At 44.4% G+C, this 27,921-nt stretch overlaps 1 protein-coding gene and 1 long non-coding RNA gene across 4 annotated transcripts in view; one reads left to right on the forward strand and one right to left on the reverse strand.

The window, feature by feature from the left end:
* LOC138652018 (sulfotransferase 2B1-like) overlaps nucleotides 1-6,783 on the reverse strand; it is a 267,378-nt gene extending 260,595 nt beyond the window's left edge. Inside the window, exons 1-2 of one of the 3 annotated variants that reach the window (XM_069742708.1) lie at nucleotides 6,539-6,783; nucleotides 6,192-6,238 (exon numbers count right to left, since the gene is read on the reverse strand). The gene's annotated coding sequence lies outside the window, so the exon portion shown is untranslated. The remainder of the gene's footprint in view (nucleotides 1-6,191; nucleotides 6,239-6,538) is intronic. The other 2 variants (XM_069742706.1, XM_069742710.1) reach the window with 2 other exon arrangements.
* On the forward strand, nucleotides 4,039-27,082 carry LOC138652019 (uncharacterized). The gene is made up of 4 exons (XR_011315555.1): nucleotides 4,039-4,420; nucleotides 24,184-24,321; nucleotides 24,399-24,547; nucleotides 24,640-27,082. It is a non-coding gene; the product is annotated as an uncharacterized lncRNA (long non-coding RNA).
* Nucleotides 27,083-27,921: the final 839 nt, after the last annotated feature.

Genomic DNA, 27,921 nt, shown 5'->3' on the forward strand with positions numbered 1-27,921 from the left:
AGGCACCAAATCAGAGGAGGAAGGCAATTTAACCAAGGGCACCAGATGGACCATTTTAGAAAAGCGATCACAGACCACCCAAATGACTGACATCTTTTGAGAAATGGGAAGGTCAGAAATGAAATCCATCGAAATATGTGTCCAAGGCCTCTTCGGGACCGGCAAGGGCAAAAGCAACCCACTGGCACGTGAACAGCAGGGCTTAGCCCTAGCACAAATCCCACAGGACTGCACAAAAGTACGTACATCCCGTGACAGAGATGGCCACCAGAAGGATCTAGCCACCAACTCTCTGGTACCAAAGATTCCAGGATGACCAGCCAACACCGAACAATGAAGTTCAGAGATAACTTTACTAGTCCACCTATCAGGGACGAACAGTTTCTCCGCCGGACAACGATCAGGTTTATTCGCCTGAAATTTTTGCAACACTCGCCGCAAATCAGGGGAGATGGCAGACACAATGACTCCTTCCTTGAGGATACTCGCCGGCTCAGATAAACCCGGAGAGTCGGGCACAAAACTCCTAGACAGAGCATCCGCCTTCACATTTTTAGAGCCCGGAAGGTACGAAATCACAAAATCGAAGCGAGCAAAAAATAACGACCAACGGGCCTGTTTAGGATTCAAGCGCTTTTCAGACTCGAGATAAGTAAGGTTCTTATGATCAGTCAATACCACCACGCGATGCTTAGCTCCTTCAAGCCAATGACGCCACTCCTCGAATGCCCACTTCATGGCCAGCAACTCTCGGTTGCCCACATCATAATTACGCTCAGCAGCAGAAAACTTCCTGGAAAAGAAAGCACATGGTTTCAACACTGAGCAACCAGAACCTCTCTGTGACAAAACCGCCCCTGCTCCAATCTCAGAAGCATCAACCTCGACCTGGAATGGAAGAGAAACATCTGGCTGACACAACACAGGGGCAGAACAAAAACGACGCTTCAACTCCTGAAAAGCTTCCACGGCAGCAGAAGACCAATTAACCAAATCAGCACCCTTCTTGGTCAAATCGGTCAATGGTTTGGCAATGCTAGAAAAATTACAGATGAAGCGACGATAAAAATTAGCAAAGCCCAGGAACTTTTGCAGACTTTTCAGAGATGTCGGCTGAGTCCAATCCTGGATGGCTTGGACCTTAACCGGATCCATCTCGATAGTAGAAGGGGAAAAGATGAACCCCAAAAATGAAACTTTCTGCACACCGAAGAGACACTTTGATCCCTTCACGAACAAAGAATTAGCACGCAGGACCTGGAAAACCATTCTGACCTGCTTCACATGAGACTCCCAATCATCTGAGAAGATCAAAATGTCATCCAAGTAAACAATCAGGAATTTATCCAGATACTCACGGAAGATGTCATGCATAAAAGACTGAAACACAGATGGAGCATTGGCAAGTCCGAACGGCATCACTAGATATTCAAAATGACCCTCGGGCGTATTAAATGCAGTTTTCCATTCATCTCCTTGCCTGATTCTCACCAGATTATACGCACCACGAAGATCTATCTTAGTGAACCAACTAGCCCCCTTAATCCGAGCAAACGAGTCAGATAACAATGGCAAGGGATACTGAAATTTAACAGTGATCTTATTAAGAAGGCGGTAATCAATACACGGTCTCAGCGAACCATCCTTCTTGGCTACAAAAAAGAACCCTGCTCCCAGTGGTGATGACGATGGGCGAATATGTCCCTTCTCCAGGGATTCCTTCACATAACTGCGCATAGCGGCGTGTTCAGGCACGGATAAATTAAATAAACGACCTTTAGGGAATTTACTACCAGGAATCAAATTGATAACACAATCACAATCCCTATGCGGAGGTAGGGCATCGGACTTGGACTCTTCAAATACATCCTGATAATCAGACAAGAACTCTGGGACCTCAGAAGGAGTGGATGACGAAATAGACAAAAATGGAACATCACCATGTACCCCCTGACAACCCCAGCTGGATACCGACATAGAGTTCCAATCCAATACTGGATTATGGGTTTGTAGCCATGGCAACCCCAACACGACCACATTATGCAGATTATGTAGCACCAGAAAGCGAATAACTTCCTGATGTGCAGGAGCCATGCACATGGTCAGCTGGGCCCAGTACTGAGGTTTATTCTTGGCCAAAGGTGTAGCATCAATTCCTCTCAACGGAATAGGACACCGCAAAGGCTCCAAGAAAAACCCACAACGTTTAGCATAATCCAAATCCATCAGATTCAGGGCAGCGCCTGAATCCACAAACGCCATGACAGAATACGATGACAAAGAGCATATCAAGGTAATGGACAGAAGGAATTTGGACTGTACAGTACCAATGACGGCAGACCTATCGAACCGCTTAGTGCGCTTAGGACAATCAGAAATAGCATGAGTGGAATCACCACAGTAGAAACACAGCCCATTCAGACGTCTGTGTTCTTGCCGTTCAACTCTGGTCATAGTCCTATCGCACTGCATAGGCTCAGGTTTAATCTCAGACAATACCGCCAAATGGTGCACAGATTTACGCTCGCGCAAGCGTCGACCGATCTGAATGGCCAAAGACATAGACTCATTCAAACCAGCAGGCATAGGAAAACCCACCATGACATCCTTAAGAGCCTCAGAGAGACCCTTTCTGAACAAAGCTGCCAGCGCAGATTCATTCCACAGAGTGAGTACTGACCACTTCCTAAATTTCTGACAATATACTTCTATATCATCCTGACCCTGGCACAAAGCCAGCAAATTTTTCTCAGCCTGATCCACTGAATTAGGCTCATCGTACAGTAATCCGAGCGCCAGGAAAAACGCATCGACACTACTCAATGCAGGGTCTCCTGGCGCAAGAGAAAATGCCCAGTCCTGAGGGTCGTCGCGCAAAAAAGAAATAATAATCAAAACCTGTTGAACTGAATTACCAGAAGAATGAGGTTTCAAGGCCAGAAATAGCTTGCAATTATTTTTGAAGCTCAGAAACTTAGTTCTATCACCAAAAAACAAATCAGGAATAGGAATTCTTGGTTCTAGCATAGATTTCTGATCAATAGTATCTTGAATCTTTTGTACATTTATAACGAGATTATCCATTGAAGAGCACAGACCCTGAATATCCATGTCCACAGCTGTGTCCTGAAGCACCCAAATGTCTAGGGGAAAAAAAAGACTGAACACAGAGCTGAGAAAAAAAATGATGTCAGAACTTCTTTTTTCCCTCTATTGAGAATCATTAGTATGGCTCCTTGTACTGTTATGATGGCAATCCAGTGACACAGTGTGCCAGCAATCAGAGCACATACAGTGATCTGACAATAACCCAAAAACAATAGAACGAGCTCTGAGACGTGGAATCTCTGTAGACCGCAATACCTGAACCTATCCTAAACACAACTAAAGGCAGCTGTGGATTGCGCCTGACACTACCTATGCAACTCGGCACAGCCTGAGAAACTGACTAGCCTGAAGATAGAAAATCAAGCCTGGCTTGCCTCAGAGAAATACCCCAAAGGAAAAGGCAGCCCCCCACATATAATGACTGTTAGCAAGATGAAAAGACAAAACGTAGGGATGAAATAGATTCAGCAAAGTGAGGCCCAATATTCTAGATAGAGCGAGGATAGCAAAGAGAACTTTGCAGTCTACAAAAAACCCTAAAGCAAAAAACCACGCAAAGGGGGCAAAAAGACCCACCATGCCGAACTAACGGCACGGCGGTACACCCTTTGCGTCTCAGAGCTTCCAGCAAAACGAATAGACAAGCTGGACAGAAAAAATAGCAACAAAAGCAAAGAAGCACTTATCTAAGCAGAGCAGCAGGCCACAGGAAAGATCCAAAGCTCAGATCCAACACTGGAACATTGACAAGGAGCAAGGAAGACAGAATCAGGTGGAGTTAAATAACAAAGCAGCCAACGAGCTCACCAGAACACCTGAGGGAGGAAGCCCAGAAGCTGCAGTACCACTTGTGACCACAGGAGTGAATTCAGCCACAGAATTCACAACATGCTCCCCGTGAGGGCACTGAGGCTGAGATACCCACCAGAGTGAAGGCTGGATGTGAGGGTGTAGACTCGGAAGCCTCCTGAATCAGAGAAGACTCTTCCCCTGACAGCGCAGAGACAGTGACTTGGGTGCAGCCCTGGTGACCGCAGTGACAAGCAAAGATCCCTGAGTGTGATAAGTAACTGCCCAGTGTGTGTGTGACATCGTTACTACAGAGAAACTGCCAGACTTCTGCAGCAGTGACCGAGACTGTGCTAGTTCATGATTTCAGTTTTCACTTTGAAGAGAAAAGACTGCACAGGTTTAACCCCAGAGTTTCCAGTTCTCAGAAGACAGGAAAGACTTCAGATTCTTCAAGTGCTGCTGGTGACTGTACCCATATTGGAATAAGGACCCTCCAGTCAGGATCTCCCTGGACCGATAAGTTACAAGAACACTCATTTTTCCATTTCTATTCTGCGTACCTGTTTCATAGCTTCAGTTAACTTGTTGTGTACTGTTATACTGCTTGCTTTATCTGTATTAACCCCTCTGTTTACTCCCTGCGAGGAGAATCTTACTCCTGTTAATAAATCCCCTTCAACAGTTGGTCTGTCTGTTCCGTGGTGACTAGTGTTGAGCATTCCGATACCGCAAGTATCGGGTATCGGCCGATACTTGCGGTATCGGAATTCCGATACCGAGATCCGATATTTTTGTGATATCGGGTATCGGTATCGGAAGTGTAAAATAAAGAATTAAAATAAAAAATATTGTTATATTCACCTCTCCGGCGGCCCCTGGACATCTGCGCGATGAACCGGCGTCCGGCACGGCTTCTTTCTTCAAAATGCGCGCCTTTAGGACCTGTGGTATGACGTCCCGGCTTCTGATTGGTCGCGTGCCGCCCATGTGACCGCCACGCGACCAATCAGAAGCCGCGACGTCATTCCTCAGCTAAAGTCCTAGAATGAGCGCCTTTTAGGACCTGAGGAATGACGTCGCGGCTTCTGATTGGTCGCGTGGCGGTCACATGGGCGGCACGCGACCAATCAGAAGCCGGGACGTCATTCCACAGGTCCTGAAGGCGCGCATTTTGAAGAAAGAAGCCGTGCCGGACGCCGGATCCTCCCGCTGATGTCCAGGGGCCGCCGGAGAGGTGAATATAACAATATTTTTTATTTTAATTCTTTATTTTACACTTTAATATGGATCCCAGGGCCTGAAGGAGAGTTTCCTCTCCTTCAGACCCTGGGATCCATGAGGATACATTCCGACACTTGATGTCCCATTGACTTGTATTGGTATCGGATATCGGTATCGGCGATATCCGATATTTTTCGGGTATCGGCCGATACTATCCGATACCGATACTTTCAAGTATCGGACGGTATCGCTCAACACTAGTGGTGACATATTCAACCCTGCACCCTATTACACCACAGGGCCAGCTAGGGTTGTTAAATGTTACAATGACATTTCCCAGTGAATGTATTTGCATTAGTTGAAAGCAATGTTAAAGTTGAAAAACGCATCAAAAACGCTGCGAGTGAACATAGCCCAAGTGGTAGAGGAACTTTTTGGTCTGGGGTTAATTATTTTGCCTTATATACAAGTCATTATTTTGGAAAGGATGCACCTTAACATATTTCCCAGCAAAATCCATTTCGGTTTCGTTTTTGTATGTTTTTTGGTGCACCTGTAAAAATGGCATGAAACTCTGACAACATTGCTTACAGCTGTGACTTAGGAGTCAGAAATGCTTACAGGGGTGATCCCCATGATGTCCCTGTGTCATTTGAGCAGTGTTTCCATCATTTTTAGATGTTTTTAGACCTTAAAAGGACTCTCGGGGGATGGGGGGGGGGATCGCGGTAAAAATACTCCCATAGACTTACATTGAGCTAGTTGCTCGGGTCGAGCACCCGAGTATTCCAATTTGCTCGACCCGAGGAATGAGCACCCAAGCATTTTAGTGCTCACCCATTACTAGTGATAATGCTTTCCAATACACACATATGGACATTTTTTTTTAGGCACACATTTACGCACACACACATTCACAACATACCGTATGTGCACCTAATACATACACATATACTACATATATGCACACACTGATGCAGAGAATCTGCATTCCTATATATATCCAAACACAAACCTTCATACATTCTTCATACATGCACACCCTTACAAACTTAACATACTGTACGTACATAATAGGCAGCTTCTTTTCAAGTTCTCGGCTGTACTGAGGACTCCACTGAGGGGAAGCAACAGGGACGAAAGTGAGAAGTAGTGAAAACTATAGTGAATCAGGTGGGTGGTGCAGACATTTCTATAAAGTTATTTCTTTATTTCACCAAATAGATAAACTAGAGAATTGGGACAATGCAATTAAAATTGGGGCACAAGCTCTGAATCAAAGAGCTTAGTGATGCCTTTTACACTGGTCATTTCTAAGCTCAACAGCATTGCATCATTAAATATTATATTCATTACCTTCTATTATGACAAAGCGAAGCGGAAATGAGAGTTGTATAGAAATGTAAAATGTACTTACGTTCAGTAGAGGTTGAGCCTCTGAGAAAAACACGTTCTTATGTGTGAATAGACCCAGTGGTCAGATGATCTGTCTGATCACAGCATGAATAGGAGGTTTATTCACAAAACCAATAACATGACGATTCTGCACTGGGAAATATTCAGCAGAATATCTCCACCCAATGGGCAAAATACATTTCACAAGGTGAAAAAAGCAACATCCAAAGAACAGCAGGAAAATAATATTCACAGAGAAAATTAGACTCTGAAACATAACAATTATTAGGGACGTAGGTTAATTAATGTTGCACTATAGTTTATAGCTAACAGGAAGCAGAAAGCAGAGGGCAAGTTGCGCAGTCCCACATTACTTATAGAAGCAGCAAATGTAGCACGGCATGGGGCGGTAGCTGTAGGCTAGGCACTGGCAGAACCGCACTGTGATGTACAGTCCAATGTTGTTCATTGGAAAAAAAAACTGTGCAGATGGTGCGGAAAAATCCACGCAGAAACGCTGTGGATTTAAAAGAAGTGCATGTCACTTCTTTTCTGTGGTTCAGCAGCGTTTCTGCACCCATTGACTTCCATTTTATGGGTCAAATCTGCAGACAGAGCCGGACTGGCCATTGGGCACTTCTGGCAAAATGCCAGAGGGGCTGGTGCCAGGAGTGGGCCGCTGCCGCTATCAGCGGCACCAGGGCTGACTCCTCCCGCATGCGCAGACTCACCCCCTCATCGCCCACCCCGCATTCAACTATACTGGCGTCTATGACGCCGGTACAGTTGAATTAAATGTTGGAGGAGAGAGCGTCCGCTGTCGCTCCCTCTCCCATCATTCCCTGGTCTGCCTCGCGCTGACACTGTGGGTGCGCGATGACATCATATCATTGCGCACCTGCTGTGTGTCGGAGCAGAGTGGGGCACGAGGAGAGGTGGGGAGAGTGTTTTTTTTTTTTTTAATATATCAAGTGAGTGATAACTGGATTGTGGGGCAATTGGGGGGCTGTATTACATTATATGGGGGGGGGGGCTTTATTACATTCTATGGGGGCTGGCTGCATTACATTCTGTTGAGGGAGGATCTAAAGTGATCCTTCACGGTTGACTCAGTGATTTCCAAATTAATCTACAGGGTGTTGCCGGCAACTGAAAATCACCAGACGGAGACGCGTGCCTCTGTGTGGGGGGTCGAGCAGATCTCTGGGCCCCCGTTTATTGTGTTGCAGTTTTATCATATTAGCGAAGAATGAAATGAACAGCACTAGAGACTTGACTACTGCAACCTCCTGCTCTGTGGCCTCCCCGCTAACACTCTCGCACCCCTCCAATCTATTCTAAACTCTGCTGCCCGACTAATCCACCTGTCCCCCCGCTATTCCCCGGCCTCTCCCCTCTGTCAATCCCTTCACTGGCTCCCCATTGCCCAGAGACTCCACTACAAAACCCTAACCATGACGTACAAAGCCATCCACAACCTGTCTCCTCCATACATCTGTGACCTCGTCTCCCGGTACTTACCTACCCGCAACCTCCGATCCTCACAAGATCTCCTACTCTACTCCCCTCTTATCTCCTCTTCCCACAATCGTATACAAGATTTCTCTCGCGTATCACCCCTACTCTGGAACCCTCTACCACAACACATCAGACTCTCGCCTACCATCGAAACCTTCAAAAAGAACCTGAAGACCCACCTCTTCAGACAAGCCTACAACCTGCAGCTACCACCGATCGACCAAACCGCTGCATGACCATCTCTACCCTCACCTACTGTATTCTCACCCATCCCTTGTAGATTGTGAGCCCTCGCGGGCAGGGTCCTCATTCCTCCTGTACCAGTTATGACTTGTATTGTTTAAGATTATTGTACTTGTTTTCATTATGTATACCCCTCCTCACATGTAAAGCGCCATGGAATAAATGGCGCTATAACAATAAATAATAATAATAATAATAATAATAGAGACAAACTAGTTCTCATGGAATAAGACTCTGATGAGAAGCCGAACTGCAGGTGTCACGAAGCTGATGGGTATAAGGTGCTCTGCATAGCAAGCATATAGCTGAATATAAATCCAAGCAACAAGAGAAAAATATGCGGCACTCACCCGTCTTTATGCTGAGCATTCGTGTTCTTTATTGGAGTAAAATAGTAGAATGATTATACATCCATTAAAACATCAGGTACATGTGAGGGTGCGGTATTGGAGAAAGGACGATGGCTGTTTCGCACACTGAGTGCTTCAACGGGTCCAGGAGGACTGAGGTGCACATTATAATATATGGAGGACTATGTGGTGTATTATACTAAACAAGCAAAATGCCGTCTATTCATCGAGTGATTGGATTGTTTAAGTGGGAACAGAAATCCTTGTTCTCAGCAGCACATCACCAGTGTAAAGTGTAGATGTGCTGCTGATAACATGATACTGTATGGGGACAGATTGATCTAATTGTGATTGTTCTGTTCCCTTCAGTCTTTTTCAGTTGGTGTAAAGAGGCCGGGAAACAAGTGAACGACTTCAGTATTGTCAATTACACTCGTTTAGCGGCCTGAGATCAACGCATGTAAATACAACAGAAATGCTTCGCAGGGAGATGAAGCAAGGATGATGTTAGTTGTAGTTAGCACCCGACGCCTGGGAATAGCGCTAACTCTACTGCTTTTCCTAGCCACCAGAGAAATTAATTCTGGTATGTGCAATGATTTTAAGGGTTGATGTCAGCTGCGTAATGTCAGTTGCTATCAATCCCTGGTGTAAGTAATGGAGAGGTGTCTATCAGACACCCCCAGTACTAGCCCAGACCTGGTGAAATCCAGCGACTCTGAAGAGCGGTGACGGTAGTAACAGTACCGCTCTTTACAGTCGCTGAGCTCAGCGCAAGACCCGGAATATCTGAAGAGCGGTGATGTAACTGATGTCACCGCTCTTCAGAGTCACCGGGTCTCGTACTGCGCAGCGGAATCAAAAGTGTCTGTAGGCAAAGTATATGGAGCATCAGAATGAGGTTACATAGCCTTTGGTCATCTCATCCCAAGATCCAGTTATGTAGGTAAAGTAGCGGCTTTTCTTGGTACTGCAACTAAAAGCAATAAATAGGACCGAGCTGTAATGCTGTGATTATATATTATATAGTCGTGTTACACTCCCTTCACTTCTTGTAACCTACAAGTGTACAAAGATATTATACAGTCACCATGTGACAAGTGGGCCTGTGTAACTTCTAATGCCAGGGCTGAATTTTAGTCCCAGTCCGGCCCTGTCTGCAGATAAACCGCAGATGTAAAAACCATCTGAGTATTATCTGCAGATTTGGATGTCAAAACCGCTGCCGAAGGAAGTGATGTCAGTGATGTGGAGGAAGTGTGTGGGCAGAGTGTAGTGAAAATGGAGTCGTACCATCGCATGGGGTTCAATGTGAAGCGTATGGTGGAAATCGTATGTAGTGTCTGCCTGTGTGTCTGTCTGTGTGTCTATCTGTCAGTAGTGACCTACTGTAGTCATTTGTCGGATTTGACTACTTCTCCCATTGAAATCTGATGATGGGAGAGTTGTCCCATCGTCAGGCGACTGACCACAATGAGTTAAAAACACAAACACACATAAAACATACATTACATACAACATATAACATGTAGTACATACTCAACACATACGTCCCCGAAGGCCACCATCCACGATGATCCCGTTCCAATACTTAAAAAAAAAAAATCCGGCGTAATCCATAATTTCACTTGTCCCGTGACGTCCTCCGGTGATACACTGCAGGAGTTAATCGCTCCTGCAGTGTATCGGAGCTGCCCGATCATTTCCTGGAGTTAAATGAACTCCGGGAGCTCACTTTACGGCAGTTGACCTGCTGTGAAATTTTCTCACACAGCAGTGTCGTAAAGTGAGAGTCCCGGAGTTCATTGAACTCCGGTAAACTCTTGCGCATGCGCAAGCAAAATGCAGGAGCTTTTGCTCCTGTCAGTGTGTTTTGGCAGCCGTGGAGAGCAGTCACATTTCCTGATGTGGCTGTTCTCCAAGGCAGATCGTCGTGGGACAATCGATATTAATTGACTATGTCAGAAAAGACTACAGACCATCAAGGGATTTGTAAGTATGGTAAAATTTAGAATATAAAAATTATTTTTTATGCGTTATTGTTTTTCAGTAATTTGGAGTTAATAATGGATAGGCTTCTTATTGACGCTTCTCCATTATTAATCGGGGTTAAGGTCACTTTACAATAGCAAGGTGACTGTCACGCCCTACAGACGTGTCTATCGGGTGGACCCACTGGACCGCAAATACAGCAGTTACTGATACCAGGAAGGGAGAACCAGACCAGGAAAGCAGGTTCAAAAGCTTTATTGTGCAGTAATTCAAACACTAGGGGAGACACCCCAAAGGAAGGCCACAGGGCCACAACACCAGAAAGCCTCTAAGGAGACCAAGGCTGGAGTGACCCCTATACAGGGATTTCCCCTAGACCACCAATAGAGGGTCCAATGAGGCAGACACCTGTGTTAAACCGACCTAGGAGGTAGGAAGAAATTAATAAACAAAACAGGGCTGTTTGTGGAACTTGGAAGCAGGAAGAAGACTGCAGGGAACCACACAGGATACTGGACTCAGGATGCTGTGGAGACCAGACTCGATCCTAGGGAAAAAGGAACACAGAGTAAGACAGGCAAATTGGACTGATAAGCCTAGCAGGATAAGACCTGGAGCAGCAACTTCAGGATAATAGAAGTTGCCCAGGTGGCGTCCAGGAGTGACTGAGATCCTTATATACCTCCAGCCTCCAGGTGATAGGCCGGGAGGAGGGGCAGTGAGTAGGGAGGGGCTGACCCTTTAAGAAGCCAGAGAGCTCACCTGCCCACCCCCTATGCACTCCCTAGGAGAGGGAGAGAAAGGAGGAAGTGCAGCAGACATGGGAGCAAGGACCCGGGCAGCATGTCTGCAGGGACGGACCCCGGAGCGCCAGCAGACGACCGGAGCGTGACCCTGCTGGCTAAGGACAGGACCAGAAGAGGTAAGAGCAGGCGGGGAAGAGAAAGAAGGCGCCCCGGACTGCGAGGTGGTGACAGTGACATTAACCCCTTATTACCCCATATTCCACTGCTACACGGGAGTGGGAAGAAAGAGGCTAAATGCCAGATTTGGGGCATCTTACTGATGCGCCATTTCTGGAGTGGCTGCGGGCTGGTATTTGTAGACGGGGGGGGGGGGCAATATCCATGGCCCCAATCTAGGCTGTGAATATCAGCCAGCAGCTGTCTGCGTAGCCTTTCTGGCTATAAAATATAGGGGGACCCCACGTAATTTTTTTTTCTGGGGTCCTCCTATTTTTATTAGCCAGTAAGGCCACGCAGACAGCTGCAGGCTGATATTCATAGCCTTGGAAGATTAACCCCTTCCCAGGCTACAAATTAGCAGTCAGCAGTCACTGGCTTTCCCTTTCTGGACATGAAAATTGGGCGTGCGCCTACGCCATTTTTTTGGGGGGGTTAATAATTATTAACCATTAATAATTATCCATTATTACCCGGGGTTATTAAAGTCACCTTACAATGGCAATAGTTAAATTTTTCACCACGCTACCAGGCAGTTGGAAGAGAGGTAATAGTCCAGGATTACACATGTGTTAAACACAACACCTATAATGTATCCTATCGTGGTTAGCCGAACATGAAATAAACACCTATGGAGAAAGGCACCACACACAAAATAGTATAAAAAATACACTTTATTAATGACATAAAGACCACAACAGGGTCATAAAATAGCCTAAACAGGCAAGGGTGAGATATAAACAGACACAGAACAATGATGGACAAAAAAAACAGGAAATAGCAACAAAACATATATAAGTATTTGGTGTAACAGTATAATTCACATTTAGGATACAGGCATACTAAATAAAGCGACAAGGCATGAAGTGGCGTTTTTCTGTAATAATTGATAGGCAATACTATAGTTGTTGCTCAGTATAAAAGAAAAAATGCACATAACACCATATTGAAGGTAACACAGATATTGCACACAAGACCAGTATGTGTCATAATCTTAGTGAAAAGGCTAAACAAGCCATATAGACCAGTCTGTAAGCAATATAAGAACCGCCATTGTCTAACTATTAACCGCTAAAGTGCCTAAAAAACAAGTGTTTACCCAAATGATAAAGAGAAGCCAGGAGTCTACCACACCAGACGCGCGTTTCGCAATGAATTGCTTCGTCCAGGGGTCATTGGGAAACGCGCATCGGGTGTGGTGGACTCCTGGCTTCTCTTTATCATTTGGGTAAACACTTATTTTTTAGGCACTTTAGCGGTTAGTAATTATTTTGTTAACGCCTTTCAGAACAATAATTTTTAAAGGGAATGTAATGATCATATTATTGTATTCTTTTAGATAAAGATGTCAAACAAGCAGTGGGGAGGTGGTCTGTATTACATTCTATCGGGTGCTGCATTATATTCTATGAGGGGACTGTATTATATTCTATGGGGGGGCTGTATCACATTCTAGGGGGGGGCTGTATTACATTCCCTGGGGGCTACATTATATTCTATGGGGGGCTGTATTATATTCTATGAGGGGTGATTGCATCATACTCTATGAGGGGGCTACATTATATTCTATGGGGAGCTGCATTATACTATATGAGGAGGGCTGCATTGTATTCTATGGAGGGGCTACATTATATTCTATGAGGGGCTGCATTATGTTCTGAGGGGGCTACCATATATATGCAGGGACTGCATTATACTATATGAGGGGGCTGCATTATATTCTTTGGGGGGTTACATTATACTCAGGGGCTACAATATATTCTGTTGGGTGGCTGCATTATACTCTGGAGTGGCATCATTATACTATATGTGAGATGCATATATTGTATAAAGGACTATGGGGAATACATTGCACTATATGAAGAACTATGGGGTGCATTATACTATGGGAAGTGAATTGTACTACATGGATGACAATGGCGGGGCATGATACTTTATGGAGCACTATGAGAAGTGTATTATACTATTTGGAGAACTTTGGCAGTACATTACACTATATGGAGGACTGAGGAGTGTATTATACTACTAGATTGTGGCCCGATTCTAACGCATCGGGTATTCTAGAATATGCATGTCCCCGTATATGGACAATGATGATTCCAGAATTCGCAGAATTCGCAGCAGACTGTGCCCGTCGCTGATTGGTCAAGGCAACCTTTATAACATCATCGTCGCCATGGCAACCATTATGACATCTACGTCGATACTGTGTCCGTTAAACAAGTGTTTACCCAAATGATAAAGAGAAGCCAGGAGTCCACCACACCCGACGCGCGTTTCGCAATGAAATGCTTCGTCCAGGGGTCATTGCGAAACGCGCGTCGGGTGTGGTGGACTCCTGGCTTCTCTTTATCATTTGGGTAAACACTTGTTTTTTAGGCACTTTAGCGGTTAATAGTTAGACAATGGCGGTTCTTATATTGCTTACAGACTGGTCTATATGGCTTATTTAGCCTTTTCACTAAGATTATGACACATACTGGTCTTGTGTGCAATATCTGTGTTACCTTCAATATGGTGTTATGTGCATTTTTTCTTTTATACTGAGCAACAACTATAATATTGCCTATCAATTATTACAGAAAAACGCCACTTCATGCCTTGTCGCTTTATTTAGTATGCCTATATCCTAAATGTGAATTATACTGTTACACCAAGTACTTATATATGTTTTGTTGCTATTTCCAGGTTTTTTTGTCCATCATTGTTTTGTGACTGTTTATGTCTCACCCTTGCCTGTTTAGGCTATTTTATGACCCTGTTGTGGTCTTTATGTCATTAATAAAGTGTATTTTTTATACTATTTTGTGTGTGGTGCCTTTCTCTATAGGTGTTTATTTTATTATGTGTTAAACACAGTCAATTCTTGCTTGTTAATACCCGCCATTGTCGCTGTTACTCATGATTGTAGCCTGCGGCCGCGGACCAATACATGGAGCTGCAAACTTCGCTCTGAAGTGCATTTGCCAAGAACAGGTATTAACATGCATGACTTAGCCGTGTTTTTCGCATGTGTCATCCCGGCCAAGGGCCATGTTAGGCTTCTTTCTATCATTGTTATCCGCGTCGCCTCCGCCAGAATGACACTGATTTAACACCAGATCCTGCGCATGACGGATGAAACGGATGGCAATCTGTCACAATCCGTCGCTAATACAAGTCTATGACAAAAAACAGGATCCTGCAAATCTTTTTTGGTTATGATTCCGGGGTTTTTCCTAAACCATCCTACATCTTTGTGTTAATATCAGCTCTCTCTATGGGTATACATATGTATTTATAACATATATATATATATATATATATATATACTACCTGAAGAGCCCGGCGTTGCCTGGGCATAGTAAATATCTGTGGTTAGTTATAGCACCTCACTTCTCTTATTTTCCCATCATGCCTCTCATTTTCCCAATCACATCTTTCATTTTCCCCCTCACATCTCTCATTTTCTCCCTCACACCTCTCATTTTCTCCCTCACTCCTCTCATTCCCCCCTAACACTTGTCATTTCGACCTCACATCTGTCATTTTCCGATCACTCCACTATTTTCCCTCACTCCTCTCACTGCACTCACACCTTTTCATTTTCACCTCACACCTCTCATTTTCACCTCAGTATATACATGTTTGTCATCTCCCTTATATATAGTATACACCTGTATGTCATCTCCTGTTTATAGTATATACCTGTATGTCATCTCCCCTGTATATAGTATATACCTGCTGTGTGTCATCTCCCTTGTATATAGTATATACCTGTATGTCATCTCCTCCTATATATAGTACAGGGTGGAGCACGGTAATTTGCTTTTTTGCACTGCATGCTGTGGCGGCACTGTCGGTCGAAGAGAGGGGAGAGTGGGTGTGGCTTACAGTGGCTGATGGGAGATTTGTATTCCTCTGCCTTTCAGTTGCCATCATGCAGTGGACACGTGAGGAGAGGTCATTTTGTGTTGAAGCGTATTTTTCAAATGCCCACTCGATCATTGCAGTGCAGCGTGCTTTTCGTTTACAATTCGTAGTCCTTCACGCGGATGTGTTCCTGGACGGCAATCAATTGTAAATTGGGTGAATGCATTCAGAACAGCAGGGAATGTGTCATGTGTACGAAGGGGACCTGAGAGAAGGATTACAACACAACAAAACATTGAGAGAGTTAGAGCAGCAGTACTGCAATCTCCGAAACGCTCTGCTCGGAAGCAATCATTTGCTCTTGGCATTTCAAGACATTCTCTCCACCGGATTCTTCATGATGAACTGAATTTTCACCCGTATAAAATGTGCGTGGTCCAACATTTGTCAGCATGGGACTATTTGACACGGCGGACCTCTTGTGAAGACATGTTAGCAACGATACCCCGTGACGCAATTGTGTTTTTTTCTGATGAGGCACATTTTCACCTCAGTGGGTGTGTAAACAAAGAAAATATGCGTTACTGGAGTGAAACAAACCCCAGAGAAGTTCACGAGAGACCTCTGCATTCGGACCGCATCACTGTGTGGTGCGCCATATCACGAGTAGGCATCATTGGTCCTTACTTTTTTCAGGATAATGGTCGTGCCATAACTGTGAACTCCGAACGGTACTTGTCTATGATACAGGATTATTTTCAGCCGGCTCTTGAGGCAATGGAACTAGAGGATACATGGTTCCAACAGGATGGTGCCACTGCACACACAGCGAGGGTTACCATGAATTGTTTGAGGCAAATGTTTCCTGGACGGCTTATCTCTTTGAGGGGAGATGTGAACTGGCCAGCAAGCTCACCAGATTTAGCCCCATGCGATTTTTTCCTTTGGGGTTACCTGAAGTCTAAGGTGTATATCAACCGTCCCAACACCTTGGAAGACCTAAGGAACAATATTGAAGCTGAAATTGGCAGAATACCAGTGGACATGCTTGTTAGAGTTCATGAAAACTTCAGAAAACGTATGCAGCAGTGTGTGGATAGCGAAGGTCGACATTTGCCAGATACACTATTTAAAACCATGTAATTTAAAAATTCCATTACTGTTCAGTATAATTAAAATATAAAATAAATTTTTCTAATGATCATAATTTTTTTATTTCATTCCCAAATCAGCAAATTACCGCGCTCCACCCTGTATATACCTGTATGTCATCTCCTTCTATATATAGTATATACCTGTATTGTTATGACCTGGTGGTTAAGAGGCCACACTGATATGACCTGGTGGCTAAAACGCAACATGGAGCGAGCTCTGAGAAGGTGGTATCTCTACTGACCACAATCCCTAATCCTAACAACACAACTAGAAATAGCCGTGGGATGTTCCTGACTCTCCCTAGAGACCTCTTCACAGCCTAAGAAATAACTACCCCTAAAGAAGGAAATAGAAAGCTATCTTGCCTCAGAGAAAACCCCCAAAAGGAAAGATAGCCCCCCACAAATATAGACTGTGAATGGAGAGGGAAATGACGTACACAGAAATGAAATCAGAATTCAGCAAAGGAGGCCAATACTAAACTAGATAGACAGAGAGAAAAGGATACTGTGCGGTCAGTATAAAAAACTACAAAATCCACGCAGAGTTTACAAAAATGAACTCCACACCGACTCACGGTGTGGAGGGGCAAATCTGCTTTCCCAGAGCTTCCAGCTAGCCTGAATAAGACATAGTGACAAGCTGGACAAAAAGAGACATATTTGAAAAGAAATAGAGTCCAAACAAATGGACAAATGAAAACTAGCAAACACTTATCTTTTGCAGACAAGGACTGGCCATATGAAAATTCCAAGGAGAGAACCAAATCCAACCAAGAACATTGACAGCAGGCATAGACTAAAGCCCAGAGCAGGTTTAAATAACAAACCCAGGCAAGGCGATTAGTGAAGGCAGCTGCTACAGCTACCTAAAGGAGCAGCAGTTCCACTCGAAACCACCAGAGGGAGCCCAAGGGCAGAACTCACAAAAATACCATTAGCAACCACAGGAGGGAGCTCCAGAACGGAATTCACAACAGTACCCCCCCCCCCTTGAGGAGGGGTCACCGAACCCTCACCAGAGCTCCCAGGCCGATCAAGACGAGCCAAATGGAAAGCACGAACCAAATCGGCAGCATGAACATCGGAGGCAACAACCCAAGAATTATACTCCTGGCCATTACCCTTCCACTTGACCAGATACTGAAGCTTCCGCCTCGAAAAACGAGAATCCAAAATCTTCTCCACCACATATTCCAATTCCCCCTCAACCAACACCGGAGCAGGAGGATCAACAGAGGGAACCATAGGTACCACATATCTCCGCAGCAAGGATCTATGGAACACATTATGAATGGAAAAGGAAGCAGGAAGGGCCAAACGAAAAGACACTGGATTGATAATTTCAGAAATCTTATAAGGCCCAATAAAGCGAGGCTTGAACTTAGGGGAAGAAACCTTCATAGGAACATGACGAGAAGACAACCAGACCAAATCACCAACACGAAGCCGGGGACCAACACACCGACGACGGTTAGCAAAACGCAGAGCCTTTTCCTGAGACAACGTCAAATTGTCCACCACATGAGTCCAAATTTGCTGCAACCTGTCCACCACAGAATCCACACCAGGACAGTCAGAAGGCTCAGGCTGCCCTGAAGAAAAGCGAGCATGAAAACCAAAATTACAAAAGAAAGGCGAAACCAAGGTAGGAGAACTAGTCCGATTATTAAGGGCAAACTCGGCCAACGGCAAAAAGGTCACCCAATCATCCTGATCAGCAGACACGAAGCATCTCAAATAGGTCTCCAAGGTCTGATTGGTTCGCTCCGTTTGTCCATTTGTCTGAGGATGGAATGCTGAAGAAAAAGACAAATCAATGCCCATTCTAGCACAAAAGGACCGCCAAAACCTAGAAACGAATTGGGAACCTCTGTCAGACACAATATTCTCCGGAATACCATGCAAACGAACCACATGCTGAAAAAATAATGGAACCAAATCAGAGGAGGAAGGCAACTTAGGCAACGGCACCAAATGGACCATCTTAGAAAACCGGTCACAAACCACCCAGATGACAGACATCTTCTGAGAGACAGGAAGATCAGAAATAAAATCCATGGAAATATGCGTCCAGGGCCTCTCAGGAATAGGCAAAGGCAAAAGCAACCCGCTGGCACGGGACCAGCAAGGCTTAGCCCGAGCACAGGTCCCACAGGACTGCACAAACGAACGCACATCCCACGACAAGGAAGGCCGCCAAAAGGACCTAGCCACCAAATCTCTGGTACCGAAAATCCCAGGGTAACCAGCCAACACCGAACAATGAACCTCAGAAATTACCCTACTAGTCCATCTATCAGGAACAAACAATTTCTCCACAGGACAGCGGTCAGGTTTATCAGCCTGAAACTCCTGAAGTACCCGCCGCAAATCAGGGGAGATGGCAGAAAGAATCACCCCCTCCTTGAGGATCCAAAGCGGCTCAAGAACTCCCGGAGAATCAGGCAAAAAACTCCTAGAAAGGGCATCAGCCTTCACATTCTTAGAACCCGGAATATACGAGACCACAAAATAAAAACGTGAGAAAAATAGAGACCACCGAGCCTGTCTAGGATTCAACCGCTTAGCAGACTCGAGGTAAATCAGATTCTTGTGATCAGTCAAGACCACCTCGCGATGCTTGGCTCCCTCAAGCCAATGTCACCATTCCTCAAATGCCCACTTCATAGCCAACAACTCCCGATTGCCGACATCATAATTACGCTCAGCAGGCGAAAACTTTCTGGAGAAGAAAGCACACGGTTTCATCAAAGAGCCATCAGAATTTCTCTGAGACAAAACGGCCCCTGCCCCAATCTCAGAAGCATCAACCTCAACCTGAAAAGGGAGAGAAACATCTGGCTGACGCAACACAGGGGCAGAAGTAAAACGACGTTTAAGCTCCTGAAAGGCCTCAACAGCCGCAGAGGACCAATTCACCACATCAGCGCCCTTCCTCGTCAAATCGGTCAGAGGCTTCACCACACTAGAAAAATTAGCAATAAAGCGGCGATAAAAATTGGCAAAGTCCCAAAATTTCTGAAGGCTCTTTACAGATGTAGGTTGAGTCCAATCATCAATGGCCTGGACTTTAACAGGGTCCATTTCAATAGCCGAGGGGGAAAAAATGAAACCCCAAAAAGAAACCTTCTGAACTCCAAAGAGGCACTTAGACCCCTTCACAAACAACGCATTAGCACGAAGGATCTGAAATACCATCCTAACCTGCTTTACATGAGACTCCCAATCATCGGAGAAAACCAAAATATTATCCAAATACACAATCATGATTTTATCCAGATAATTCCGGAAGATATCATGCATAAAGGACTGATATACCCATGGAGCATTAGAGAGCCCGAATGGCATCACAAGATATTCAAAATGGCCTTCGGGCGTATTAAATGCTGTTTTCCATTCATCACCTTGTTTAATACACACGAGATTATACGCCCCTCGAAGGTTGATTTTTGTAAACCAACTGGCACCCTTAATCCGAGCAAACAAATCAGAAAGTCAGAAAGTAAAGGTAAAGGGTACTGGAATTTGACAGTGATCTTATTGAGAAGGTGATAATATATACAAGGTCTCAAGGAGCCATCCTTCTTGGCAACAAAAAAAAATCCCGCTCCCAACGGTGATGAAGACGGGCGAATATGCCCCTTCTCCAAGGACTCCTTTACATAACTCCGCATAGCGGCATGCTCTGGCACAGACAGATTGAAAAGTCGGCCCTTAGGGAACTTACAGCCAGGAATCAAATTAATGGCACAATCACAGTCCCTATGAGGAGGCAGAGAACTGGACTTGGGCTCATCAAATACATCCTGGAAATCCGACAAAAACTCAGGAACTTCAGAAGAAGGGGACGAGGAAATGGACATCAAAGGAATATCACTATGTATCCCCTGACAACCCCAACCAGTTACAGACATAGATCTCCAATCCAGCACTGGGTTATGTACCTGTAACCATGGAAAACCCAGCACAACAACATCATGCAAATTATGCAACACCAAAAAGCGAATATTTTCCTGATGTGCTGGAGCCATGTACATGGTTAACTGAGTCCAATACTGAGGTTTATTCTTGGCCAATGGCGTAGCATCAATCCCCCTTAAGGGAATAGGACTCTGCAAAGGCTCCAAGGAAAAACCTCAGTGCTTGGCAAATTCTAAGTCCATTAAGTTCAGGGCAGCGCCAGAATCCACAAATGCCATAACAGAGAAGGACGACAATGAGCAAATCAGGGTAACAGACAAGAGAAATTTAGGCTGTACAGTACTAATGGTAACAGACCCAGGAACCCTCCTAGTACGCTTAGGGCAATCAGAAATAGCATGAGCAGAATCACCACAGTAAAAACACAGGCCATTCTGACGTCTGAATTTCTGTCTTTCTGCTCTAGTCAAAATCCTATCACATTGCATAGAGTCAAGACTTTGCTCAGAGGACACTGCCATATGGTGCACCACCTTGCGCTCACGCAAGCGCCGATCAATCTGAATGGCTAGAGACATAGATTCGCTCAAACCGGTAGGCGTAGGAAAGCCCACCATAACATCTTTAAGGGTTTCAGAAAGACCTTTTCTGAAAATAGCAGCCAGAACCTCTTCATTCCACTTAGTGAGCACAGACCATTTTCTAAATTTCTGGCAGTATAACTCTGCCGCTTCTTGACCCTGACACAGGGCCAACAGTGTTTTCTCAGCATGCTCTACTGAGTTAGGTTTGTCATACAACAATCCGAGCGCTTGAAAAAATGCATCTACACTCAACAATGCCGGATCCCCTGTTTCAAGAGCAAAAGCCCAGTCTTAAGGATCACCACGCAGTAAGGATATGATGATTTTTACTTGCTGAATGGGATCACCAGAAGAACGGGGTTTCAAAGCAAAAAACAATTTGCAGCTATTTTTAAAGTTCAAAAACTTGGATCTGTCCCCAAAAAACAAATCAGGAGTAGGAATTCTAGGTTCTAGAGCCGGAGTCTGGACAACATAGTCCTGGATACTCTGTACTCTTGCAGCAAGTTGATCCACACGAGAAAACAAACTCTGAACCTCCATACCAGAGTATATATCCAGCACCACCCAGATATCAAGAGGAAAAAAAAGACAGAACAGAGCACAGAAAAAAAAATGGTTCAGAACTTTCTTTTCCTTCTTTTGAGATGCATTTAATTCATTTCTGGCCTGCTGTACTGTTATGACCTGGTGGTTAAGAGGCCACACTGATATGACCTAGTGGCTAAATCGCAACATGAAGCGAGCTCTGAGAAGGTGGTATCTCTACTGACCGCAGTCCCTAATCCTAACAACAACACTAGAAATAGCCGTGGGATGTTCCTGACTCTCACTAGACACCATTTCACAGCCTAAGAAATAACTACCCCTAAGAAGGAAATAGAAAGCTATCTTGCCTCAGAGAAAACCCCCAAAAAGGAAAGATAGCCCCCCACAAATATTGACTGTGAATGGAGAGGGAAATGACGTACACAGAAATGAAATCAGAATTCAGCAAAGGAGGCCAATACTAAACTAGATAGACAGAGAGAAAAGGATACTGTGCGGTCAGTATAAAAAACTACAAAATCCACGCAGAGTTTACAAAAATGAACTCCACACCGACTCACGGTGTGGAGGGGCAAATCTGCTTTCCCAGAGCTTCCAGCTAGCCTGAATAAGACATAGTGACAAGCTGGACAAAAAGAGACATTTGCAAAGCAATAGAGTCCAAACAATTGGACAAACGAAAACTAGCCTGGCGGCCTCGACCAATCAGAGACACCGGATTTCCAGGACAGACAGACAGACAGACGGAAAAACCCTTAGACAATTATATATATAGATACCTGTGTGTCATCTCCACTGTATATAGTATATACCTGTATGTCATCTCCTCCTGTATATAGTATATACCTGTATGTCATCTCCTCCTCTATATAGTATATACCTGTATGTCATCTCCTCCTGTATATAGCATATACCTGTATGTCATCTCCTCCTCTATACAGTATATACCTGTGTGTCATCTCTCCTGTATATAGTATATATCTGTGTGTCATCTCCCCTGTATATAGTATATACCTGTGTGTCATCTCCTTCTATATTAGACCTCGTTCACACGTTATTTACTCAGTATTTTTACCTCAGTATTTGTAAGCTAAATTGGCAGCCTGATAAATCCCCAGCCAACAGGAAGCCCTCCCCCTGGCAGTATATATTAGCTCACACATACACATAATAGACAGGTCATGTGACTGACGGCTGCCATATTTCCTATATGGTACATTTGTTGCTCTTGTAGTTTGTTTGCTTATTAATCAAATTTTTATTTTTGAAGGATAATACCAGACTTGTGTGTGCTTTAGGGTGAGTTTTGTTTGTCAAGTTGTGTGTGTTGAGTTGCGTGTGGCGACATGCATGTAGCGACTTTTGTGAGATGAGTTTTGTGTGGCAAAATGCGTGTAGCAACTTTTTGTGTGTCGAGTTGCATGTGACAGGTTAGTGTAGCAAGTTGTGTGCAGCAAGTTTTGCGCATGGCGAGTTTTGCGCGTGGCGAGTTTTACGTGTGATGCCTTTTGAGTATGTTCAAGTTTCGTGTGAGGCAACTTTTGCATGTGTTGCAACTTTTGTGCATGTGGGTATTTTTTACGCGTGTGCAAGTTTTGCGTGTGGCGCGTTTTCCATGAGCTGAGTTTTGCACTTGTGGCGAGTTTTGCGTGAGCCTAGTTTTTGTATGTGGCGAGTTTTGCACGTGGCGAGTTTTGAGCGGCGACTTTTGTGTTTCGACTTTTATGTGGCGAGGTTGATGTATGTATGGTGAAATGTGTGCTGAGGGTGATATGTGTTCAAGCACGTGGTAGTGTGTGGCGCATTTTGTGTGTGTGTTCATATCCCCGTGTGTGGTGAGTATCTCATGTCGGGGCCCCACCTTAGCAACTGTACGGTATGTACTCTTTGGCGCCATCGCTCTCACTCTTTAAGTCCCCCTTGTTCACATCTGGCAGCTGTCAATTTGCCTCCAACACTTTTCCTTTCACTTTTCCCCATTATGTAGATAGGGGCAAAATTGTTTGGTGAATTGGAAAGCGTGGGGTTAAAATTTGACCTCACAACATAGCCTATGATGCTCTCAGGGCCATGACGTGTGACTGTGCAAAAATTTGTGGCTGTAGCTGCGATGCCTCCAACACTTTTCCTTTCACTTTTTTCCCCATTATGTAGATAGGGACAAAATTGTTTGGTGAATTGGAACGTGCGGGGTTAAAATTTCGCCTCACAACATAGCCTATGACGCTCTCGGGCTCCAGACGTGTGACTGTGCAAAATTTTGTGGCTGTAGCTGCGACAGTGCAGATGCCAATCCCGGACATACATACACACACACACACACATTCAGCTTTATATATTAGATATATATATATACGGTATATATGGAGAGAGAGAGAGATAGATATGTTTTATATATATATATATATATATATATATATAAAACCTATCGCTGTGTCTACATTTTCTATATTTTTTTGAGAATGAATACATTTTTTAATGTATAAGTAGTACATATGAGTATGTTTTTTAATTACTTTTTGTTATCCATCATAGATAGGGGACATGCCCACCATCTGGGATCCGGCCGATGAGGCCTACAAAGACAAATATGCACGGGGTAACTGCTGGACCAGGATTTACCGTGACCTTTTTCCCGATTATGATGGCTACAACTGGACCCTGCAGCAGCAAATTAGTAATTATTTCGTTAACGCCTTTCAGAACAATAATTTTTAAAGGGAATGTAATGATCATATTATTGTATTCTTTTAGATAAAGATGTCAAACAAGCAGTGGAGGTCGGTGCGAGATCGCTTAAAAAAAATGCAGAGCACCCTTGCGAAAAGCGGGTCTTCCCCGGTCAAACGGAACTTCAGTCTGTATGAAGACCTGACTTTCTTGCTCACCAGCAGGACTTTGAGGTGGTGATTTGTTAAAACTGAAGTGAATGCAGTAATGATGAATATAATTTTTTTGTATCAAACTAAAAAATTCCTTGTCTTTGTTTTCACAGCACTGAAGGGAACATTCCGGCTCCTGAGCCCGCAGAGGACTCAACCCCAGAAACAGTGGAGTCAGCAGATGATGTACCTTCTTTTGGCGCACCTGGCTCAATCCCTGTTGTAGCAGGAACTTCATCTGCATCTGGTTCAACATCGTCTGGGACAGCTTCGGCGGACCAAAATGATGTGCCACTAAACCCACAAATCTCTGTCAATCCGGTGCCAATAACTGGGCCACCTGTTGTGAATTCTGTTGTCGAGCTCCCTCCTGTGGTCGTGAATGGTACTTCGGTGAGTTCTGTCCGTGGGCTCCCACTGGTGGCTGTGAGTGGAGCTGCTGCTTCTGAGGTTCCTTACACAGGTGACATGGTTTATCCTTTGGTTGGCTGCTCTATTTAACTCCACTTAGATCGTTACTCCATGCCAGCTGTCTATGTTTCTGCATTGGTTCAGTTCGCTCTTGGATCTTTCTGGTGACCTGTCTACTCCAGCAGAAGCTAAGTTCCTGATAGTATCTAATTTGTTCATTGTTTTCTTGTCCAGCTGGATATCATGATTTTGTCTTGCTAGCTGGAAGCTCTGGGATGCAGAGTAGCATCTCCGCACCGTTAGTCGGTGCAGAGGTCTTTTGTGCACACTCTGCGTGTTTTTTTGTAGTTTTTTGTGCTGATCGCAAAGCTACCTTTCATATCCTCTGTCTATTTAGTAAGTCTGGCCTCCCTTTGCTGAAACCTGTTTCATTTCTGCGTTTGTGACTTTCATCTTTACTCACAGTCAATATATGTGGGGGGCTGCCTTTTCCTTTGGGGAATTTCTCTGACGCAAGATAGGCTTTATTTTCTATCTCTAGGGCTAGCTAGCTCTTAGGCTGTGACGAGGCGCCTAGGGAGCGTCAGGAGCGCTCCACGGCTATTTCTATTGTGTGTGATAGGATTAGGGATTGCGGTCAGCAGAGCTCCCACATCCCAGAGCTTGTCCTGTGTGAGTTTTAACTATCAGGTCATTCCGGGTGCTCCTAACCACCAGGTCATAACAGCCACCCCCCCAAAAAAGAAAAAAAAAACAAAAAAAAGAAGATCAAACAACAAAAAGGGTCAATGATACAACTGATCTTCTTAACAAATCAGCTAAAGAGGATTACATGGATCTATTTGGTTCAAGTATAGCAAGCAAGGCCCGGTTATTGGCACCGGATAGACAGAGCAAATTTATGAGCTCTGTGCATGCTCTTTTGGATGCATTTGAGGATCCTGCACCAATTGCCCCCTTGCAGACATTGTAGTGGGTGTCACTGTTGTGAATTCTGTGGCAGAGCTCCCTCCTGTGGTCACAAGTGGTACTTCGGCTGATTCTGTCTGTGAGCTTCCGTTGGTGGAAGAGAGTGGTACTGCGGCTTCTGAGTTTCCTTCCTCAGGTGATGTGGTGAAGTCGTTAGGTGCTTCTCTATTTAACTCCACCTAGTGCTTTGATCCTGGACTCCAGTCAATGTTCTAGTATAGGACTTGCTTCCTCCTGGATCGTTCCTGTGGCCTGCTGCTCTGCATAGCTAAGTTCCGCTTTTGTTATTTTGTTTGCTGTTTTTTCCTGTCCAGCTTGCGTATTTGTTTTTTCTTGCTTGCTGGAAGCTCTGGGACGCAGAGGGTGTACCTCCGTGCCGTTAGTTCGGTACGGAGGGTCTTTTTGCCCCCTTTGCGTGGTTGTTTGAAGGGTTTTGTGTTGACCGCAAAGTTACCTTTCCTATCCTCGCTCTGTTCAGAAAGTCGGGCCTCGCTTTGCTAAATCTATTTCATCTCTACGTTTGTCTTTTCATCTTAACTCACAGTTATTATATGTGGGGGCTGCCTTTTCCTTTGGGGTATTTCTCTGAGGCAAGGTAGGCTTATTTTCTATCTTCAGGCTAGCTAGTTTCTCAGGCTGTGCCGAGTTGCATAGGGAGCGTTAGGCGCAATCCACGGCTGCCTCTAGTGTGTGTTGGAGAGGATTAGGGATTGCGGTCAGCAGAGTTTCCACGTCTCAGAGCTCTTTCTATGTTTTTGGGTTATTGTCAGGTCACTGTATGTGCTCTGGCTTCTATGTCCATTGTGGTACTGAATTGCCTTATCATAACATGTCACACAGTGTGTGAGAGCAAAACCACCACCGACACCACCGCCACAGCCACTGCAGCATGAGCAACACTATCACCGACCTAACAGCCATTATTATTCAGATAACAACTCACAATTTGGTTTTGGCCAGGACTGCACTAGTTTAAATGAATTCAAAGTGTGACAGTTAAATGCATTTCAATACAGTTTGTCACACTAGTTGTGTATACCAACACCCAGGTTTTTTGTTGGCAAGCAATCTAAAAATCACCTATTTTCTTAAAATTGAGATTTCTTTTCATTGAAAATTTAATGAGAAAAAATTTGTATGTAAGTTTTTCTTAAAACAAAGCATTTTTTGCGTTGTTCATACGGTATTTAAATGTTTTAAATAAATTTATATTTTCACCATTTACTGGCGTATTTAATCAACTATAATATAAGGGGTATTAACCCAAATAATTTTTATCAATTTATCAACTCAATAAAATAAGCTGGATTTTTGTAAAAATAAAAGGATTGGGGGACCTACAGAAGATACAAGATAAAAATATCTTCTTAGGCCTACAACTCCTGACTGGGCCCTGATGAAGCCACCAAGGTTACCCTTCGTTCACGGCACCGCACACACACAACTATTGGCCCTCTGCGTTATATAACATTCACACAACCAGTGATGGAGAAGAGACAATAATGTGACGGTCTCTTTCCCATCACTTATAATTATACTAAAGAGAATACTTAAAATTTAAAAGAAAAAAAAAAAAAAACATTCAGATTAGTAATATTAGTGCTTGACAAAGGTCTTCGGACCGAAACGTTGCCGCAGAAAGCAGAATAAAATGTGAGCTGCTTTTTCACTTCCTGGTGTGGCACTGTCCCTTTCTTCAATTTGGATCTAGCAATATTTTTTAATCAATGAAAATATAATACAAATTTTTGGCAAAAAAAAGCGTAATAATTTTTCTTGGTCTTCAGAGTATTTTTCGGGCTTTGGTTTAGTTTTTCGTCCACCCTCTGCTTGTCCGGCTGCACATAACCGACACAGGAGTATTGCCAGTGCACGGCACCTTCTGGACTCATAAAGTAGTCAGTGAAGGTTTCTCTCACACACGCACCGGAGCTGGATGGTCTTCCCAGACCTACGTTGACCACTGGATTAAATACTGACTGCTGGTACTCCACATCTATGTCAGTGCTGTAGTC

The sequence above is a fragment of the Ranitomeya imitator genome, chromosome 10 (genome assembly GCF_032444005.1).
Source record: "Ranitomeya imitator isolate aRanImi1 chromosome 10, aRanImi1.pri, whole genome shotgun sequence".
NCBI lineage: Eukaryota > Metazoa > Chordata > Amphibia > Anura > Dendrobatidae > Ranitomeya > Ranitomeya imitator.